The sequence below is a fragment of the Gymnogyps californianus genome, chromosome Z, assembly GCF_018139145.2.
Source record: "Gymnogyps californianus isolate 813 chromosome Z, ASM1813914v2, whole genome shotgun sequence".
NCBI lineage: Eukaryota > Metazoa > Chordata > Aves > Accipitriformes > Cathartidae > Gymnogyps > Gymnogyps californianus.
The window spans coordinates 54,357,563-54,378,039 of record NC_059500.1 but is presented as its reverse complement, the minus strand read 5'-3'; the positions used below and the strand labels follow the sequence as shown (position 1 = coordinate 54,378,039).

Sequence of the window (20,477 nt, the reverse complement as noted above, 5' to 3'; positions counted from 1 at the left end):
ATGGGCGCACACCGTGGCTCTTTGCAGTTCTGTCTTTTATAGTCTAAATCTCCATCCACAGTCAGGCCTCTTGAAGACTTATATGGGTTCATTCTAGACAGTTCTCAACATATATGGTAGTGTTCCAGAGGGTTCTTCACCTACTGAGCATGTGCGGCTTATTGGGGTGGTGGTCTTAGGGACTTTCTAAGGAGCTACAAGCCCCCTCCTCAAATAAGCTTTGTGTGGCCTCTGGCCATATGTGGTGGGTTACCAGGCTGGTTCTACCAGAACACAGGACTGCATACCCTCCGGCATGCCCCCTGTGTCCATGCCAGCCAACTTCTTGCTAATGGCCCTCTTTGTTATGCGGACCGCACCTTGGTTGCTACAATGTTTGAGACATTGACAGACATTAACTCTTTCAGTCCCTCACATGTCCCTGCTGGGTCCCCTCCCAGCCTCTCGCCCAACCGCACAGCCTGCTCGCTCGGGGACACGCAGAGAGAAACAGAGGAAGCCTTGGCGCTCTGCAAGCGCTGTTCCGCACCAGCGCAAACGCTGGTGTGTTTTCAACACTGTCTAGCCACAAATGCAAAACACAGCGCCAAGTGGGCTGCGGGGTCTCTCTCTGCACCCCCGCCGCCCTGTACCTCTGTCTGTGATGTCACCGCCACGCCCTCACACCGTGCGGGGCCAGGCCTCTGTGACGTCGGGCACTGTGGGCCATAGGCTGTGGGCCTGGAAGGAGCTCGCAGTGTGCTGGTGGCTGTGTGCCTGTGGCAGGCGTTCCCCTCCCAGCTATCTCCAGGAGGAGATCTGCCCGGACAGGCAACGCTCCTGCAGCTGAAGGAGGGCGTATAAGCTTGCAGGAGAGCTTCATTTCTCACCAGGATGAGGAGGAGAAAGGCTCCTCCAAGAGCACAACGGGCTGCCCTTCCAAGGAGAGGAGCCAGCGGCAGCCCGGCAAGATCTCAGGAGGCCCAGGGCACCAGCCGGCAAGGGCCTGCATGCTGCAGTGCTGCAGAAAATGAGTGTAAGCTCAGTGCTGCCTTTCACCCCACGTTTGCACCAAGCCTGCCGGGCTCCGCCGGGTCCCACCGCCCTGCAGAACCAGCGTCATCCTGCCCTGAGGGAGGCCTGGGGCCACCCCGCCTACGTGACGATGACGGAGCTGGCTACCATGTTCATGTCTTTGTGGGACACTGTAGTAACTATGGGGTACCCCAGGACTCGTGCCACCCTCCTTCCCCAGGCACGCTGTCAGTGCCCTGCCTGCGAGGGGATCCTGCCCGGCCCTCCGACCCTTGCTCCCAGGGTGCGCCCAGCTGCCCCCCTCCATAGGGCATAACCATGGCCCCGCCCCAGGCAGGGAGAACCAGTGCCCACCTCCCTGCAGGGATCTGGCATGCGCTGGACCGGTGTCCTCAGGAAGGGTCCTCAGGCTTTTCTCCGGTTTCTTTGCCCAGGGTTGGTCTTCAGCCTGGCAATGGCCGTGGTCTCCGTCCAGAGACGCCTCAGCACAGGCATCTCTACCCTGTGAGTACAACACGTGTCCAGTGTGGACACGGAGACGAGGGGTGCCAGTGGGTCAGGGCGAGCAGGGGGAGGCTGGCAGTGCTCCCCACCAGGAGACGCCCTGGCTCCCCTGTAACTTGCTGCTCCTCAGCTTATAAGAGAACATCCCCCTGTGCAGGGCTCTGTCCTTGAGCACTGCTAACCCCAGGACTCCCTCTTTTTCAGGAAAGAGATCATCACCTTGAAAAAGAAGAGGCTCTGCACGATCCTCATCTTGATGAGCCTAGGTGCTCTCGGTGAGTATTTGCCCGCTGCCAGTGGAGGCGCAGAGGCACGGAGTGTGAGCTTCCGTGTGAGGGAGTGGAGCTGGTGGGGCCCTTCCATCCTCCCACGTCTGCAGCTCAGGGAGCTCCCAAGATGCTCACTACAAGCAGAGCAGGGAGGCAAAATGGGGCATGGCTGTGGGGCGCCAAGCGTACCAGAGCCCCGAGGCCCAGGGTCCCTGCTTGGAGCCGCAGCCTCTCTCTGCACCCTTTCCCCATATCCTCAGCCAGCCTCTTGCCACCCTGGTGTGGGAGGAGACCGTGCGACTACAGGAATCATTAGAAACCCTAGTAAAATAACTCTCTCTCGGTCACGTGAATTACAGCTGGTGCCTGCTGCAGGACCTCGCTGCTCGTGTGGATGCTGTGGACAAAGGATGTGCCACAGGTCAGTGACGGCTGTTGTGGGACAGGAAAGCCCTGCAAAGGAGCACTGCTGGCGGTGGGTGGGTGGGTGGGTAAATCGCCCTGTCCTCCGGGTCCAGGCAGTGACCCACACAAGCGGCAGCAGCTTCTGCCATGCCTTCCTAGAGCCGCCAGCTCTGGAAAGCCCTGGCAGCTCTGGGACTCAAACGGAGAGCCTTTCTCTTTCAGGTGCTGCTGGGGCAGCCTGCAGCCGACCTGAGGTCCCTGTGGTAAGAGCCCTCTCCTCTCTCCAGACCCGCAGCACGTTTGGTGGGGGAGCAGCAGGTGTGGCCGTGCTATTTGCACTCCCTTGCCCAGCGCCCAGGGCTTGTGCCTTTCGCTCCTGCCTGGGCCTTTTGCTAAACCTGGAGGGGGAGGGAAGCACTTGCAAACCAAGGAAAGAAAAGGGGGCTCGAGCACCTCTGTCTCTTGAGCTTGGAGGCTCCGGGAGGGGCTGGGCAGCTCTCTGACAAGATCTGCTTTCCCGCTGTCTGCAGGAACACGCTCGCAGTGTTGAGGCAACAATCCCAAGAGATGCAACAGCTGAGGGATGAGCTGGCGCACCTGGCTGCAGAGATCGGCGCTATGCAGAAGGTGATCCTGCACTTTGGGAAAGAGGGCTGGGGCAAGCAGGGCCCTGCACAAGGCCCCTCCTGGGCCAGCTGGTGGGCTTTTCCAGCTCAGCCCAAACACCCATCCCTTGCCAGGGACTGCTGGTTGAGCTTCTCCGCTGTAAAGCCCCTTCTCCTGGCCAGGTCTGACATGGTCATTTCCCCTGTTCCTTTGTGTCTTTCCCAGGAAGTTCAGCAAATGAGGGAGGCAATGTCTGCAAAACCACGGATGTCTGACTGGGCTCTGAAAAGCGCAGGTACGGACAGACCTCAGGTGCCAGCAGGCAGGGCTCGTCGCGCTGGGCTCGTGCTTGGGGTTCCCAAAAGGAGGCTGCGCTGCAGACTCGGCTCTCCAACGCGTAGGGAGATGGGACGAAACCATGGGGCCCAAGAGCACGACTGTGGCCGAGCAGCTCCTTTGGGCTCACCCCAGTCCTGCCTTTGGGACCCTCGCTGGAGCCCCAGCCAACCCCCGGACAGCATTTCTGCCCTCTCCCACTCCATGGAGCTTCGCTGGGGAACGAAAGCGAGCGGCCAGGTTGTCCTTTGCTGTCCAAACAGCAGGGCCTCAAATTGGGTCTGCAGCCCTTCCTGTGGGGGCTTGCTGTCTCCCATCAGCCACAGCTGCTCTCTTCTCCCTTCAGGGGCTGCCATTGACCTGCTGAAGTCGTCCAGCAGCTCTGCGTGGCTCTGCAGGGTGTTTTCGTTCCTGTGTGCTCCACCCGTTCTGGATACTTTCGTGCAGGTACAGTAGCAGAAACCATCAGTGCTGCTTCCCTTGCCTCTCAGAAGGTTGAGGGCAAGCCCTGGGGCGTCTCCCCTCAGGCCTGTGGTATTGCTGAAGGCTGCGGCACTGGTCCGGTGCCTGACACCTGAGGTCTCACACAGGGCTTGGCTCCCTCGAAAGAGCAGTTGCCCTCAGAAGGGGGCTGAGCTGAGCTGAGCTGAGCTGAGCTGAGCTGAGCTGAGCTGAGCTTCCTGCCCACCATCGCTGGTCACTGCCGGGTGAAGGGGCTTCTCCTTCGGGACCCCATTTCCCTGCCACAGCTCTGATGATTGTCCCTCTGCCGATGGGGCAGTGGAGGGTGGGGGAGGCTGCAGAGCTGCTGGCCAAGAAGAGAGGTTTCTTGAAAGGCGTTCATTGCTCTTGCCCTCTGCTTTCAGACGGATGCTTCCCTGGGATACTGCTGGCCTTTCCAAGGGTCTCGGAGTGAGGTGCTAATCCGGTTGCCCACACAAACACGACCGACGGCCATCATCATACAGCACGCCTCAAAGATAGCCTCACCGCTGGGGACTGTCAGTAGTGCCCCCGAGATTTCACTGTCTCTGTAAGTCTCTGCTGGGCACTGGGGGCTGGGACCTGGCCGCGCGGAAAAGCTGTAACGGGGACTTGCTGCTCTCTGCGCACCTGCCGAGATTCATGTGCTCCGAAGCACTGCCTTTCCCTGAGGGGACATTTCAAGGGACATGAGGGCTGCTGTCACCCCTCCTAAGACTTGCTCAGCGCGTTTTGGCCCAGCACCTCTGGGCCCCTGAGCAACACACAAGGAGACTCAGCCCCACCGCATCCTGTGCCAGACGGCGCTGGAGCCGCAGGAGTGGGGTGCAGGTCACGGGCCCGGATCTGGCATGAGCGTTTCCTCATGATCGAGTCAAGCCTGACCCGCTCCCCGGTGCTTTATCTTCAAGGGACTGGATGAGGAAGGCGAGGAGGAAACTCTGCTGGGGACATTCACCTATGCCGTGCAGAAAGAGCCGACCCAGACCTTCCCTCTGCAGGTACAGTGAGTGCGAGCCGGCAAGAGGCCAGGGCAGAGTCGCCGGTTTGCCAGCAAGTCGCCTGCAGAAGGCGTGTGGACGGTCCCTGCCGGGCCAGGGCCCCGACCGTGGTCAAGAGAAACACTGGTGGGATCGGGAGGGAGAGTGGCATCTGGCAGGGAGGCAAAAGCAGAACGAAGACTGGGTCAGCGCCCTGTCTGTGTTGGTCCCTGCAGCTCCGCAGCTGCACCCACCAGGCAGGCGGTGGCAGGCAGGATGCCCAGCACCTTGCCCTGGCAGCACGACTTTCCCCAGCACCAGCGAGCCTCAGGTTTCCACAGCTGCCTGCCACGCTCTCTGAGGCCAGGCGTTTGCTCTGAGGGGCACAGAGGTCCTTTGCCACCTGGGTGGGAGAAGGGAAGGAGGGAGAAGCTGCTTCTCTGGCCAGGGCGGGAGCTGGCCCCGGAGTAGGGCTGGGCTGGCGGAGGAAGACGCATGGAGCCCGCTCTCACTCTTTACAGCCCAGGAGTGACGCTGCTTTTTGCCATGGCTTCTTTGCAGAATGGGATCCCCAGAGCCTTTCGGTTTTTGAAACTTGGCATACAGAGCAACTGGGGAAAACCGGGATACACCTGTATTTATCGAGTGCAGGTGCATGGAAGATCGCAGGGAACGAATGCCATCGGCGAGACGCATGTGAAGACCTTCCCTCAGTAACGATTAAAGAGGAAAATGGAGAAAGAGACCAGAGGGATGCGGCTGTTAGTGTGATGCAGAGCAATGTTGTTTCAGAGGCCCTCTCAAAGCTGCCAACTTCTGCCTTTCGCAGGCTGAGGCCTTCCTCAGGCTCTCCGCTTTCTCTCCAGCACAGGGATGTTTCCTAACGGAGCAAAAGGAGAAGATGCTCCGTAGCCTTTCCGTGCCTAAGGTCCTTGACGAAATCTTGTGGCACGAGGCCACCTCACCCCCATCTCGCCCCAGGAAGGAGTCGTCGGAGCCTGGCAGGGTTTGGGGGTCATGATCCCCAATGCACTGGCCCATTCCATTCAGGGGGCACCTTGGCTCTGGGGACTGGGGTGCGGCCATGGCTGGGACCCTTGAGGGGTCTGAAACTCCAGCACCGAGGCTCCTCCCAGAGTTTCACAGGCCCTGCAGTTACTCTAGTCCCAGGCCACGTAGGGGCTAGGGTTTGGCCGTATTGTCCACCAGCGTCTGTCACAAACCCAGACCATCTTATTGATTCGGGGGATTTCTCCCCATCTAACTGACTTGCCTGTGAGCAACTTATTAACTACTGCTCCTCATAGTGAAGGAAAAGAAATGCAAACAAAAACCCTTAGGAGACACAACCCTGCTCTCTTCAGACACCTCTCCCCCCGACCCCGCCCACGGCAGCCATTTTCTTCCCTCCTCTCCTCCCACCCTGATACGTCCACTTCTCTTTCTCAGCCCTCACTGCCCTTTTGGAAACTCCTTTGATTGGTTCAGAGCCACAACACCCTTCCCTGATTGGTTCTGTTCTGCACATGGTGGGCGGGATCGGTTCTGTCCCTTGCCAAATGACTGAAACTGACTGTGGCCGGCTCAGGGTAGTCCTAGATATCCTCCTGCACAGGTTGGTCTTCAGCACCACACGGCTCTGTGAGCCACCACCTCTAGCCTGGAAAGAGCCTGCCGTGTCCTGGTGGCTGTGTGCCCATGGCAGGCGTTCTCCTCCCATGAATAGCTGGGCCCACACAGCTCCTAGAGAACAGGTACGAGGGCTTGTTCCTCCTCTGGGCATCAGCTGGCAGGTAGGACACACAGCCTAATGGGTGGCTGTGGAGACAGTACAGGGAAGCCAGCAAGAGCTGTGGGCAGAGAAACAGCCCCAAAGCTTGAGAAAGCTGCCGTGAGTGGGGAGGAGGCTCAGCTGAAAGCCCCTCTGACCCCGTGGGCCAAACCCCACGGGCCTGCTGCTCGGGGTCCCACCAGGAGACTCGGAGGTTCCTGCTGCTCTCCAGCACAGGCCGTTTCTGGGCACCTGCTGCAACCACCATGCAGGTGTGTCTGGGCAGCCTCTGGCAGAGCCGCAGGAGAGCTCAGCCCTCACCCCGCCAGGTCTCCCTGCCCCCGTTCTGCTGCAGCTGGAAGGTCCTGGTGGGTCTCTGCTGAGGGAGAGAAGCCTTGGGGGGTGTTTCAGAGAGGGCTCTGGCCCTCGCGCTGCAGAGGCCTTGGGAAGAGGTGGGGGCTTTGGAGGAGGGCAGCGGCTCCCCTCTCCCTATAGACCGCCAGGCCTCCGGGATGCCTGCCCAGGGGCAGGTTGGTGCTGTGGGGGCTGGGGGGCAGTCAGGGTAAGAAGCGGCTGTGCCACCCGGCTCTGCTGCTGCTTCTGCCCTGTCTCAGCACGGCAGGGACGTCTCCTGGGAGGCTTCCCAAAGCCTGTCTCCTGGCCAGGCCCTTGGCTCACGTGGCATGGAGATGGTGCAAAACAATGCCCCGCCTTTTTTCTCCCATAGGTGCAGCCCCTCTCAGGAGGACCAGGGCACCAGCTGGAAAGGGCCAGCGCGCTGCAGCTGCGGTGCGGGAGAGGATGAGAGTGGCCACCAAGCCCAGCCCCATGGCACTGTGAGCCACCGTCTCTCACCTCGAAGGAGTTTGCAGTATCCTGCTGGCTGTTTGCTCATGGCAGGTGTTCCCTTGGCAATAGTTCTGGGGCTCTTGCCTGAGTGTCCACTCCTGGGCAGGCAGCATTTCTGCAGCAGAAGAAGGGGACATAAGCTTGGAGGAGAGCTTAGCTTCTCCCCAAGATGAGAAGGGGCACAAGGAGCATTAACAGCCCTCTGAAGGAGAGGAGCTGGCAGCAACCTGGCAAGATATGCAGCTGGGCCCACTCAGGTCCCAGAGAATAGGTACAAGGGTTTGTTCCTCCTGGGGGCATCAGCTGGCGAGTAGGACCCACAAAGCCTAATGCGGGGCTGGGGGTTCAGGACGGGGAAGCTGTCAAGGGCTGTAGGCAAAGTAAAAGCCATGAGGCTTGGAAACCTGCCATGAGTGCGGAAGAGTCTTAGCTCTGCCTGAGTTCTGCCTGAGCTCAGCCTGAGAAAATGAGCATAAGTTCAGTGCTGCCTTTCACCCCATGATTGTACCAAGCCTGCCTGGCTCAGGAGAACCAGCATCATCCTGCCCCAATGGAGGCCTAGGGCCACCTCGCCTACGTGACCGTGTGGAGCTAGCTACCGTGTCCACGTCCTTGTGGGCTACTGTAGTAACCATGGGGTACGCCAGGACGGTAGAGGTCGAGAGGCCAAAGCCTCGTCCACCTTCCCTCCCCCACCGCGCCATCAGCACCCTGCCTGCAAGGGGATCCTGCCCGGCCCTCCAACCCCAGCTCTCCAGGGTGCAACCAGCGCCCCCTGTCTCCAGGGCATAACCCTGGCCCTGCCCTGCCCCACGGGGAGGGAGTGCGTAGGACCAGCACCAACTTCCCTGCAGGGGTCTGGCACACGCCCCGACAGGCGTCCTCAAGAAGGGTCTTCAGGCTTTTGTCCAGTTTCTTTGCCCAGGGCTGGTCTTCAGCATTGCTTACAGCCTGGCAATGGTCATGCTCTCCCTCCAGAGATGCTTCAGCACGGGCATCTCCACCCTGTGAGCACAACACGTGTCCGGTGTGGACACGGAGACGGGGGGTGCCAGCGTCTGTCACAAACCCAAACCATCGTATTGATTCGGGGAATTTCTCCCATCTAACTGACTTGCCCGTGAGCAACCTGTAAACTACTGCTCCTCATATTGAAGGAAAAGAAACGCAAACAAAAACTGTCTGGGAGTCATGGTTCCCAAAGCACTGGCCCATTCCATTTAGGGGCACCTGGGCTCTGGGGACTGGGTCTAGTGGGGGTCCACATGGGGTGCAGGCATGTCTGGGACCCTTGAGGAGTGTCTGAGATGGGTGAGGAGGCCTGAGCAGCCTGCCGCCGGGGTGGGGGGGGATCCTGGCTCAGCTCTTCCGTGCCCCTGTGCGCTCCCAGGCACAGCCCTCTGCTTCTCCCTTCTGCCTTCTGCTTCTCTTTAAGAGAGCCACCGTTCTGCCGCCCTGAAACTCCAACGCACAGCCAGCTCCCAGCTGAATGCTGTACACACAAACATCCGTCTTTGTCACGGGGAGATTTGCCCAGTTCAGCTCTACATCTTCAACAGCCAGTACGCAAGGGTATGCACCTACACCCATTCATCTCAGGCGGATGTCAACTCTGAAGCCTCAAGCTGACGGTTCCACCGTCACCCCTGCTGCTCTGCTAAGTATAGCACTAGGAGGCCTGAAGGCCAGTGTAATGGCCCTCTCACTCCAGCGGGCACAGCTTTGTGGGGAAAGCTTGGGCACCTCTGCTCTCCTTCCACCTTGCTTTCCTCATTTGCCTTTGAAGGGAATGTGGGAATAGGCAAGTTCAGGTGCACAGTTACGTTGTCGTCAAACTAATTCACAGCTTGGGGTGGGGGAGCTCGGTGGGCTGCTGTCCTGCAGTTCCCCTGCCACTGTCCTCTGTTGGCAGGGAAATGGGATGCCATTGATGCAAGCATAATTTTCCATGGAAGTCTCTGTCAGAAATGCTCGGAAGAAAAGCCTCTGCTCAACAGTCCGCAAGAGGATGGCTGTAAACTTAGAATCATACAGTCACTGAGGGCTCAGTCATTCCCACAGTAAAAAAGTGTTTCCTCATGTTCAGAGGGAACCTCCTGTGTTTCAGTATGTGAAAGAAGCACAAGTAGGGAGCCAGACTAGTGGTGCCAAACTGCTCTTTGCAGCCATGCAAAGGACATCCAACAGCCATGATACCCCTGTTGCTGTGGCTCCTTCCTTTGCTTTCTGGAGAAAAGATGTGTGATAGCAGGAGAGATGAGGTGCCTGCAGCTCTCCCCCAACTTAGAGCAGCCATAAAACCAGGGCCAGTGGCTGGCTGCATGAAGCAGTCTTGGACATTGTGCTGACTATCTGCTGGAGACTTCACAAATGAAATGGAGGGAGTCATGACACCTCAAGGGCAAACTTGAAGCGCAAATGCAGTGAGTGAAAAGTACTTTGTGAGTGCGAAATACTTTCTTCCTTCAAATCCTTTTGTGACATCATAGCAGCACAAGTATAAAGGCCCCTTCGTCTCCCCCTCTCGCACTCAATTTGCCGAGTTGGGAGGAATCGGGGTTTTTGAGTCTGGGTGACTTCTGCATAGGGCTATCTTAATTGATAATGCACATGTCCTTATACGAGAGGGTAAAAGTCACCTGTAGCAGTCCCCCCCACACCTGACATCAACATCCAATTCTGCTTCAAAGCTGTGCTCTGTAATAAATGCTTGTGACAGGAAGGACAAATTCTCTTAACTAATAGGATAGCCCACTCTTCCAAAGCTGCCTCTATCCATAATCCTTGAAAAAACCCACAATGTTTCTTCATCAGTTGCATGCTAAGAAAAGGAATTAAGCCACTCGTCTAATCATACTGCCTGTGAATGTCTGTGGCAACAGCATTTTAAAACTAGTCATTTGCAGAGGTGAGTCCCTGCCTCAAATGGCTAAACCAGATCGTACCACACCCAGAGATCTGCAGGAAACTGAAGTAGTTCAGCCTGAAATATTTCCTGTCTTCCCAAATATAATAATAGATTTCTGAGCAGTAAAGGATGTGAAACAACATGATACAAAAATGCCAAAAATCCCTTTTATACATTTACATTACAAACATTGTTTGTTTCAGGTGCTCCTGTTGTGATCTGCTTTCAGAGTATGTCAGGTTATTCAGTACAGGCGAAACAGGAAGAAAGACCCATATTGGCAAAAGCAAATGAAAGGAAAATGAACAAACAAAAACATTGAATAACATTGTCACCTTCCCTGTTCAGCAATGCAGTACTGTATACATCTGTCTGAACAGAAACATAGGCTGGACTGCATGGTAGTCCCTTCTAGGGCCATGACCTGAGACCACTGGCCTGGTGCTTCAGTACCAAGATTGGATCAATCTTTTCATGCTCTTATTCTAGGTTAAGTGTGCAAGCAAGTGCTTGGAAAATATCTCAGTTATCCCTGCAGCAAACATTTCCTAGTCAGTGACCAGTTTTTCCTAATGAGGCTGTTTTCACATTCCAGCTTTAGCTGTGTATTGAGGCAGGTAACAGCAGTACCATCTGGGCAACACCCAGTCAGCCACTGCGATTTACTATGTGCGCAGTAACAGTGGTTTCAAAACTTGCTGTCTGTGGAGAGAGCTTAAAATATTTGTTTCTTTATGAAGATCACTCTTCACTTCTTTTTATCTTTATTTATTGTGTGCACCATGGAAGGTGTTCATAAAGGTCACCGTAAACTTAGTTGCAGTAAGAAGGGCTACATTGCCTTTAGAGGCATCACAACACAGGTTTGGAGCAGGTTGAGTTGCAGCTTTGTCACAAACTTGGGGACTAGGCAAGTGGCTTTGCAGTCACACTTAAAGGACAAAATAATAGGAGGGAGCCCTAGGCAAGGCGCAAATAATCTCCACAGACTCTGAGGTTCCCAAGCAGTAGCAGTACATCGCAGTGTCTTATACCAAAGCTTTTCCTTCTGCATTCCATCAGCTGGGCAGGAAAGGCAGGAGCATGCTGCTGGGAGATAATAAGGTCTGCAATGCAGGCAGACCCTCCAGAAATATGCATTTCATATACCCCTTACAGTCCACAAGTGAGTTCCTAGGTCATCTCTGATCTTTCATCCCACTCCTTTCATTTCAGAAATTATACCCGACTTATTTCAGTTTGGGTAAATACTCTATAACGGAGGGATTCCCTGAGGAAATGAAACAGAGATAGCTTACTAGTCTTTGAGGTTGTACACCATTAAGTGACAGTACAGCATTTTATTATAAGCATGAGAGAAAGCATGTTTTTCTTATGTGCACCAAGCTTTTATGAAATTCTACTCAAATAAAGACCAGTTGTATAATGAACCTTTTCAAAGAAACAAGTCTGTCTAAACAAGAACTGGCTTTTCCCGGCCTTCAGGCACCCTGTTTTGTACTGGTGTGACATTACACACAGAGCTACAAAAACCCCCAGTATGTTAGGTCGTTGAGTCAAGCCTTCAAAAGCCAGGAAATAACTAAATTCAAGCTGGTAGCGTTGACAGCCATTTCTGGAAAACAGTGATGAAAAGTTTAAGACCAGGCGCTTAGCTGATGCCAGGCTGCTTGTATGCAGCCTCCCACAGTGACAAGTATCTTTGCATTGAGCCGAACAGACTTCTCACCCACTCTGTCTGTCTTTGCTATCATACACTGGTCACATGCAGAGTTAAATCTTACGGAATTTTTTTATAATACATGAGAAAATATGGCAGTATTGTAATGTGGAAGTTTATATGTTGCAACATGAAATATGAATATTGTGGATAGACAGTTCTGGGGTACAGAATGCATGACTTTTACTTAGGGCTTTGCTATTGCCCTGCTTTTGTGCTAATCAGCACAAAGATAAAGAATTAAACTCTCGTGTTCCAGACAGTTTTGTACTACAATCAGTGATAAAGACGGAACTTCAAAGGTATTGATATGAATATCTAAAAGCAGTGTTAGTGACACAGTGCATTGTGTTGCTATTCTGTTCTGTTTCCTTTCTAAAGATGGTTCCAGCAAGTCTTTTTGTAGTACCGATGTGACATTATGGACCAGTTCAGCCACCGAACAGAATGCCACAATACAGAAAACAAAACAAAACCCTGCATCAAAAGGGTTTTGAGATGTAAATCTCAGGCACTCAGGAGTCAGGAAATGCCCTGATTATAGTTACGTGTATGGCCTGATTCCCTTAGCTGTGGGTGTCCACACTAACAAAAAGCACCACATCTACGCTGTGACTGAAAGAAAAAAATACCTAGCCTTTCCCCCCTGGCTGCAGCCTCCTTTCAAACCCCACACACTCCTCCAAGAATGTGGGTGTGGATGTGATCCAGCATGCCAAATATGTTGTGCATTTTTCTGTGCACTGTGTGCAATGATCCACAATGAACAACTTCAACAAATAAGCAAACCCTGACAGTGTCACCCCTCTCGTATTTTTCCATTAGCTTTGTAGATATTCTGAGAGTTGTCACTATAACATGACAACTTATACAAACTTACACAAACATTGAGTAACATATTAACAGTTACTCAGTGTTTAAAATCGCAGTATACCATTGGCTTTGTGGCTCCCCATGAAGATAAATTTTAGTTTTGGCTGAATTTTGTGGAGTCACTGTTTAATTGCCTTCTTTCGCACTGGACAGCACACAAAACATCCTAGTGTTAAAAAGTTGCTAAGTCTCCAGACCCATGCATAGCTTTAGTGCAAAAGTTTGGAAGAATAATCAACCCCCATGCTGTTTGCTGTTCCCAAAATTGACAGTCATGCATGGGAAAGCCCTTCCAGTTCTCTTCAGCAGTCATGCCTCTTCCCATTTTCATATCTGGTTTACATACCAGTGCAGGAAGGGCAGATTAACCAACACTAACGTCATATTGCAAATATGTGCTTCATATGAATCCGGTCCATTTGCAGCCTTCTCAAGAGAATTGCAATACCATCTAATTTGCTCTTTGCACTGCCAAACTATAATACAAGGCTACTTTCCAATGCCTCTTTTGACAGCAAGAGGTGATGACAAAGCTATATACAACAAGTTGAGTTTGCTTTCAAATAATAATACTGCTTGATTGTTGTCTGCTGCAGAAGAAACCAGGAAGAGCTAGGCACGATTCCTCACATCCTTGTGCCTTCCCAGTGCAGTGCATTTAGTCTGGAGGTGTGACAGACCACAGGGCTGACAGGGAGCTCAGAAGGTCACACAGTTCCCCCTCCTGATCAAAGCCAAGATCAGCAATGCCTAAACCACAGATGCCTATCTTGAAAATCTTCAGAATAGCTTCAAAAATGAGCTATCACAAAGGAATGATGGGCTAGCTGCCAGAGCCTCACTGGTACTAGTTTGGAAGCTTAGGTGTTTCCTCAAAACATGCAGCTAAAACCAAGAGGGTATGGAGTAAATGCTGGCTGAGAACCTGCCCTCTGTCAAGAATAGAGAGACCTGGATGCTTAACACTGCAAAGGAGGGTGACACTGCACTTAGAATTAGTTTCACAGCCCTACCATGACTGAAGGTATAGCTTTATCCTCTTCTCGTTCAGCATGTTACCATAACTTAAACAGCCAGCTAAGAAGAGCCAGTCACTTATTGAATTTTGCACAGTATAACGCAGCCTTTCTCGTCTGCAGCTCTGGCTTTTGGTGTTTTCATAGGAATTGTTTATTTGGCAAAAAAGATAGGTCAGATGGATGAATCATGTGGAGATAGTGGAGCTGTTGTTTACTGTGATGGGAAGAAGTGTTTTATTTCAACAGCAGCATCACACAAAGCTCACAGGCCAAGGAAAGAAGTGATAGTAATTGAGGACAACATCATTTGGTTCAACCAGTGAAAGTGCAATAACATCCATGGTTGACTACACATTAATTTGTCTCTCTATTCCTATTGATGCACAACATTGAACTGTCATGATCTCTGCTTACACAGGAATACCACCTGACACACTGTTTACATGATTGTGGTGTGGCCATCTGCTGAGCCCCGCATGACTGCCCTGGGAAGAATTGCAATGGGACAGCTCTGCTGCCGCATGACTAATGAGACACTGAAGAGAGGAAAAAGTATATCTGACCAAGAGGTATTAAGAGCAATCTTCCCTGTCAACTTGCTGCTGGGCTGTATTACTCCTCACAGCATCTCTTGTGAAAAGAGATACTTGGGTGATTTCAGTTTGCTGATGCAATTTCCCTCTCGCCTCCAGCAGGGCATGGTGAGCCAGTGGAATGAGCAGGAGTGCTCACTGTAACTTTTGGAACAATTTCACTGATAGGGGAAAGGGAGGAGGCAGACAGACACACTGCAAAAATTATAGTATCATAGAATCATTTAGGTTGGAAAAGACCTTTAAGATCATCGAGTCCAACTGTAAACCTAACACTGCCAAGTCCATCGAGTCCAACTGTAAACCTAACACTGCGAAGTCCACCACTAAACCGTGTCCCTAAGTGCCACATCTACATGTCTTTTAAATACCTCCAGAGATGGTGACTCAACCCCTTCCTTGGGCAGCCTGTTCCAATGCTTGACAACCCTTTCGGTGAAGAAAGTTTTCCTAATATCCATTCTAAACCTCGCCTGGCACAACTTGAGGCTGTTTCCTCTCGTCCTGTCACTTGTTACTTGGGAGAAGAGATTGACACCCACCTTGTTACAACCTCCTTTTAGGTAGCTGTAGAGAGCGATAAGGTCTCCCCTCAGCCTCCTTTTTTCCAGGCTAAACAACCCCAGTTCCCTCAGCTGCTCCTCATAGGACTTGTTCTCTAGACCCTTCCCCAGCTTTGTTTGCCCTTCTTTGGACATGCTCCAGCACCTCAATGTCTTTCTCGTAGCGAGGGGCCCAAAACTGAACACAGTATTCAAGGTGCGGCCTCACCAGTGCCGAGTACAGGGGGATGATCACTTCCCTAGTCCTGCTGGCCACACCTTTTCTGATACAAGCCAGGACGCCATTGGCCTTCTTGGCCACCTGGGCACACTGCCGGCTCCTGTTCAGCCAGCTGTTGACCAACACCCCCAGGCCCTTTTCCGCCGGGCAGCTTTCCAGCCACTCTTCCCCAAGCCTCTAGCGTTGCATGGGGTTGTTGTGACCCAAGTGCAGGACTCGGCACTCAGCCTTGTTTAGCCTCATACAACTGGCCTCGGCCCATTGATCCAGCCTGTCCAGATCCCTCTGTAGTGCCTTCCTACCCTCAAGCAGATCAACACTCCCGCCCAACTTGGTGTCATCTGCAAACTTACTGAGGGTGCACTCGATCCCCTCGTCCAGATCATTGATAAAGATATTAAACAGAATTGACCCCAATACTGAGCCCTGGGGAACACCACTTGTGACTGGCCACCAGCTGGATGTAACTCCATTCACCACCACTCTTTGGGCTCAGTCATCCAGCCAGTTGGTTATTTTGTTTGGGTTTTTTGGGTTTTGCTTTTTTTTTTTAAATCAGAGGAATATTTTGGCCTTTATAATTCTACCCTTTTCTTGCATACAAAATAGCTGTGTTCTCTTGCTGTGTTTTCCAAAGTCAAAAACTCTTCCCTTTTTTAATTGGTGTACACCGTCTCAAACTGTTTGTTGGCACAGCTGGCTGAAGGGTTACACTGGAGAAAAAATGGGACATTGTCAAACAGCTACAGAGTAAAGATCAGAAAAACTTACGATCTCCCTAGGTGCTTGCACTATACTGAATGAGCTCCCAGGCTGTTTCAACACCAGTATATTTCAGGGGGTGGAGTAACATGCCTTTGCTAGATTGATGCAGCACTGGAGCACACTTGGGTGGTTTTGGGACCCTCTGATGCATCCAGGTGCAGACATTTTACATGACTGTGCATGGATGGTTTGTTCCTAGTCAGAGAGTACTTATTTCTGTCAATGGCGTGTAATTCAGTGACTGCGAATGTGGTGGTCAGGCATACATACACAAGTAAGATTAATATGGGAATATGTCCCATATTAATAGATTGAGGTGGTAGATTTGCCTTCCTGGACACTGAGAAGTCTTAACTTCTGAAACTCCAGAACACTTCTGCCCCAACAGGTACCTCAGAGAGGGTGACGCAGGCTATTTCTCAACACCTCTTCCCTGAAGAGTTCCCCAGCAAGACTGTCAGCTGCATGCAGGACTTCCTGGTAGAGCAGAAGGGATGGACACATTAAGCCGCCATAGAAAAGATCTTTGCCAGCCCTGTATTGTGAAAGCAAACTCTGTCTTGTTAAAGGACAGTGTTTGGGGCCATTATTCCTTCCCCAAAGGCACACATAACATCCTCTACTTTTAGTGCAAATCAGATAGATACAAAAAGAGCCTGTTTGAATATGAGGCTGAGAGTACAGATTAGATGACCAGCTACCAGGAGTGACATCAGAGCATACTAGTCACTGTGGCAGCAGGCCCCTATTAAGCAGCATAATTGCTCTGATCAGTGAAAAATGCTTTCAGTTCCTACACCAAATATTCAGTAAAACTCTAATCACCACTTTAAAAATTATGGCTTGTGACTTTCTTACACCTTAACACTGCTCTATTACGAACTGTCCCTTATGAAAAAGATACAAGCTCATCATATACAGCCAGTATTTACATGTTCTTAATACTATGGTTTTAATTCATAGCATGTATGTAATCACTGTTAGAAAAAACATAAATGAATTAAAATAATGTTTAGACTATTTACAACAAATCTGAAATCCAGTGCTTACTCACCTTGCTGGATACTAAATCTAGAAAATGGCTGCTAACTTGATTCCCACTATCTGGCATTGCTTTCTTTCCTGATACATTCTCACTTACAGTATTCCTCTCCTACACAGCACATTATTTATATTTTGTTCCCTTATACAGTTTTATCACCTTGCCTTGTAACTTCATCACCCAGAGCCATACAGCCCAGTTTGCACAAACTCAGAGCAAACTCTCACTTAATAGCAAACCATTCCTCTGCTGTCATTGCGTTGGGATGTTATGCTGTCATCAACTCTCTGCTTAAGAATAAAACAGATTTTCCTCCCTTCTCTTCACAATTCTTCTGATGTTGCATCAAGAGAGTTATATTCTGCATATGTAAGGGCCTAGTTATCCTGTCTGTACTTAGGAAAATCTCCACCTAAATAGCTTGCATGAAACTTGTAATACTGTCTCCTGCTTCTCTGCCCTGCATTTCACCCCTTTGCAGAAGTGTGTTCTGCAGCCATCTTCCTGAAATGGGACTTTGAGGGTCAATGCCACTGACCAGCCTGGTGTGCCAGTGCTGCCTGGACAAAAAGGACAAAAACCAAAAAGGCTGGTTGGTGGCTCTGGGCCATGAGTGAGGGCATGATACATGTGAGGATCTGCAGTCATACAGACTCCACCAGAAGACTCATTCCCAAGGTGTAGCCTGGCTCCAAGGCACAAATTCAGGCACCAATTTTGCTGTACTACTCTGTATCATTAGTAGAAAGTGGTTGTCATCTTTCTGTTCTAGCAGTGGCAGCTGTATGGGCCAGTGATGGGTGGTAGCATCCCCTCTGAGCAGCAGCCAAGCCTTCCAAGCACAGAGGGTAGACTCAACTTCTGGGGAAAAAAAATTAAAATATAGGTGATGACATTTGTTTGACAACACTCTAAAAAAAGCACTGACATTTCCATTCATATGCACACAACAGGAAAAATCCTGTCCATAGGCTTATTAGAAAGAAAGACTTCTAAATGACCTTCACTGCAAGTGCATTTTTTCCATGTCTGCAATATAGTTTAGAAATGTCGATGCCTTAATCTTAGTTAAATGATAATAACATATGAATTATAATGAATGTTCCTTACATGAAAGCAAAATCTAGGGAACAAAATGTTTTGCAACGTAGGGCAGAGTCAACATAGCATGAAGCAAAACTCTGCAGACCAACACTCTCGCAAGCTACCCAAAGAACTCTGTTTACTTCACTGAAATAATTTTTAAAGATGTAAATTACCAGAAATTAGGGTTCTACATGTTTATACTGAAAAAGGGATTTGAATGTCTGAATAATTTGAGTTGATCATTTCAGCCAAAATAATTGTTACTTCACCAAAAAAAAATAGTGCTGAAGACAAGGAAAATGCTTAAGGCAAGGCTGTCATATTGGAAACAGTTCTTGGAGGAAAAAGATGAACCCCACTCTAGGACCATAGGAAGTTCTTCAAGGGTGAAGAACTTCACCCTCTTCAAGGGTGAAAGTAAACGACTAAGGTGATGCCACATACCAAGGACACTCCTCTTAATAGAGTAAAACAAAGGAGAGAAGAGGATGCAACTGCCATATCCAAAACTAAGAAGTTCAGTGATCTGAGTAACTAATGAAGCCTCATTTCTTATGGATCTGTGTCTTACATTGTTTCTTCAGCAGGGCTCTGATTATGTCTGTTTCACACAGACACACAGCATCATGACTCTTGCAGGAATTTTGTATTTTGAGATTGCCTTGGCATGTAGCTAGGATCCTCAAGGTGCAAAAGTCATTCCAAGAGAGGGAAACAAACAGACATACAGACACACACAAACATTCACAGACAGGAATGCAGGATCAGAGAAGCCTCATCCTGTAGGAAATGGAATACCAAAAAATGTTCTGGTGATAAGCTCCACAGAAGCTCTTTTGAATAAATTAAACAGATGAGCTCTTCTACCCTGATTTCGGTCAAAAACTAGTCCAGTTGTCATCTGATACCTGTTTAGTAGCATCCAGCCCATTCCTACTGAATGGTGGGTGCTGAGCTTCAAAAGCCACAATAGGTATCCTGTTAACAGTTATGGCACAGAAGACAGAAAATTAATGCAATGAAAACTAGCTCCCCTTTGCCCCAACATGTCAGGCAGCACAGGGTTGCTTACATTGTTTGATGTGTGTGTGTTGGGCTTTTTTGTTGTAGGTAGAGAGCTTCAGTTTCCAAACTCGTCTGCCTGGTATCTTTCATGAGAACTGACACAGAATAAAGAAAGAAAAGCTTGCATTAGTTGTTGAGCAAAATGAACTGCTCACCATCTAAATGGCATCGGCTGAGCAGTGGGTAGAAATAATGAAAAGCAACGTATGAGAAGCAAAGGGAGAAAAGATGTTCCTACTTCCATTCTTTTCCCCTCTTCCACCCTTTGTGTTAGCACCACATAGTATGGCAGAATAGAGCCTTGTCCTTGCACTGCTCTGGTACTTCTAGAAAGCCCCTGTGACCACAGACATTGTATATCTATGCTTTTTAAGTTGCACTTTTAAAAAATGAGGTCTGCTAGATGGAAAGTTACATTCTTATTTAGACTGCCTCAGCATCTCTGCTTCCATCTGTCTTCTCTCTTTCTTATCATCAACAACACCAGCAGACCATTGCTAGCAGGACTGCAATTACTGTATTTATTTTCAAAGACCAACATGTATCATAGCAAAACACCCCTAGTCTCAGATTTTGCTACTGAGAAACCAGTTTATTGTCAGAATGTAGTATTGTGGCCAAAACCAAATTAGGTTTTAAAAAAAAAAAAAGATGACAAGTTAAAAACAAGAGAGTAGAAACAAGAGACTGGAAGATAAAGCAACTGCATGCTTCAGGGCAGGAGAGAGTTCACAGGAATGGGAAGCAAATAACACTTGTTCATTTCCATGATGCTTCTGGTACTGTCCATTAATAGAAACAGGATACAAGCCTAAATGGACCTCAGCTCTGACCCAGAATGGTAATTCCTGTGTCTTAACACAACCACTGACAGGTGGATACAGGGGAGGATTCATTTCTACCTGAGGAATGAAAGGACACACAGCAAGACTAATCACTAAACCAAGACCAGGGAGGTGATCACTATAATGGTGAATTTACAAGAATAAGAAGGAAAACAACATCAGCCCTAATGAGTATGGATGGGCTGCCACACTACCTGGGAACAGAACATCTGTTTTTCCAAATATGAGATGCCTTACAAAACCTTGATGAGAGGACAGCTTCTAAGTAAAGAAGAAACCAACATGTGCAAGCGTCAAGTTTTTATGCAGGGTAAGAGATAAAAATAATTTGTACCTTTTGAGACACAGCCGTAGCTAACCAATACCTTAGAAGTTCACCAGGAAAATCTAACCGTGGAATCATTAGTTGCACACATTAGATGTGTGTTCTTGTTTCAGGGAGGTTAATAGGAATTCTGCTATATGATGAAAATTTTTAATTTTCTTGCATTTAATGGCTGAAAGAAAAATGTTCATATAATTTCCTCGTTCTGCATATGAAAGAAATCAGAAGCACAGCAG

The 20,477-nt window shown here is 50.2% G+C and overlaps 1 pseudogene; it reads left to right on the top strand.

Moving 5' to 3' along the window:
* Window positions 1-1,144: 1,144 nt before the first annotated feature.
* Window positions 1,145-5,314, top strand: LOC127027762 (sperm-associated antigen 4 protein-like; annotated as a pseudogene).
* Window positions 5,315-20,477: the final 15,163 nt, after the last annotated feature.